General features: G+C 32.8%; 1 pseudogene; it reads right to left on the minus strand.

The window, feature by feature from the left end:
- Nucleotides 1–591: 591 nt before the first annotated feature.
- On the minus strand, nt 592–1245 carry LOC103743241 (annotated as a pseudogene).
- Nucleotides 1246–2218: the final 973 nt, after the last annotated feature.

Raw genomic sequence — 2218 nt, forward strand, 5'->3', positions numbered from 1 at the left:
CTTGAACATCCTGAACATCTTAACCATTGGTCCTGGAATCAATCTTGTTAGCATAGAAGGTGAAAAGCTTATTCCTCTATGTACATTTAGGAACCTACCAAATTGTCATATTGTTAATGTTAACCAGAAAACAAACCCCAAACTCAAGACAAAAATATATTGTATCTAGCATGATGTTTTGCCACTCATAGATGTGTATGAAGCTCAAAATTCTGTAATTAATGTTTCCATATCTTTATATCCTTTGTACTCCTGAAAAATAAATTATCAAGATGAAACCACCATAGACAATTTTCAACCTTTTCAAAATGGGGAGCAACTTTCTTATCACCCATGTGTTTCTGTCAGTTTCAGTATTTATTTACGTGGCTTTTCCCTGTACCTTAAATCTGTTCCAATAAATTCACCAGCCTTCAATATTTTCCCTTTGTCTTTTTCACCACATTTGGACTGTCAGGCATTTTAATGAAGTTCTCATTACATTTTTTCTGGTTATTTAATAGTCTGAAAGATTTTGTCTCTCAAAATCCACGAATTGTAATCTCAACCCTAATACAAGGTCATATGGAAGAGTATAATTTGCAAATTTGTTCAAGTTAGTTCATGCATCTGCCTCTTGTGTCTCCAGAGTGAAATGATTAATAGGAAACATGTAATCATGTTCCCATGAAGAGAAAAATGGTTTCCATATTGACCAAAACATATTTAATAATTAACTCATTTTTCTTCATGTGAATCTGCCAGGATGTGTTTCTATATTGCATTTTATTCTCTTTATTCATCTTCACTAGTGGAAAAGAATTTAACCATGAGATAATTAAGCATCCTAGTAGAAAGATGAGAATTGTATTAATTTGTCTTTTCAACCAGAGAAATATAAAATGGGAAAAAATTGCTATCTTCAGAAAATAGAAGATATTGAGGCTAGTAGCAAAGCAGATGCATAGATGATTCACAATCATCTGCACGTAAGCCAAGTGCTCAATTACATTACCAGTGACAAACATATATGGAAAGAATATCTATATATACAGCACATATTAATATCCATATGAGACCAGCGCCAGAAACAGCCAGGCCAGTGGGAATAGAGGTAATCTTAGAGAATTAGAGAATTTCTTATTTCTGACACCATCAATGCAGTTCACAAGTTCAATAAATCTAACACCTAGAATGCCCAGTACTGACTTAACTGGTTGCCAGAAAAAGGAGGACGCCTTCTGCTGTAGTCAGGGTATCTGCCATTCCCGAATTGTTTCGGTTGCAACTATTGCAGATTATCTGATGAACAAAACTGCCTATGTTAGTTACTTGATGACAAGTGATTTTGTTAATCTTCTTTCTTTAAATCAAGATTTCAAAGTATTTCTATTCCTTGTTGTAGATTATGAAGTATCTTCCTAGAGTTCACTCCACTTGCTTCTGTGAGATTGAGCTTGAATAGACAATGTGTGTAAATTAAATACCTTCATGCAATTTGTTTATAAACAAATAGAAGTTTCTGTTTCATGGATTTTGCTTGTGCCTCTGAGATTATTTTACATTTAGTAAGTCTAGTTGTGGAGTAGGCATGCCAGACGTATATAGGCAGGAGACAAAACAAAAATGACTAACACTGCACTTCACGATTTAAATAAGAAGTCATCACAAGTAGCCGTGCATGATGGCACATGTCTTTAGTCCAGGTCTTTAAGGGGAGAGATAGTGCATCCCTTTAACCTGTGAGTTTGAGACAAGGTATGCAGCCCACAATTCTCTTCTGAATATAAATCATATATCTCCAAAACCAAAAGGAAAAAAGAAGAAAAAGAAAAACCAAGAAGAGAGAAAGTTCATGATGATTTTTTATAAACACTTAAAATGTTCAATAAAAAATCTATATAGATCTATCATTTAATTGATTTATTTTTTTATTTAAAAATGTTGGTTTGTTTGTACTTATGGTAAGTTTCAGAATGAAAACAGTTGTATCCATGGATATTCATTGTACTTAGTGATTCACTTCGTAAAGGCATTTTCACATAAGTATATCATGTACTTTAATAGATTCAAACTGCCATTGTGGTCATTTTTCTCTCTACTAGTCTCTTCCTTTTCTTAGAAAATTTCCTTTCTACTTTAATGTTATACATATAATATATATATATATATATATACATGGAAAGAGAGGAGATTAGAATACATAAATTTGATTGGTGTTAGAAAGAGAGGGTACAGA

Source organism: Nannospalax galili, unplaced genomic scaffold, assembly GCF_000622305.1.
Source record: "Nannospalax galili isolate Female #2095 unplaced genomic scaffold, S.galili_v1.0 scaffold1910, whole genome shotgun sequence".
Lineage (NCBI taxonomy): Eukaryota > Metazoa > Chordata > Mammalia > Rodentia > Spalacidae > Nannospalax > Nannospalax galili.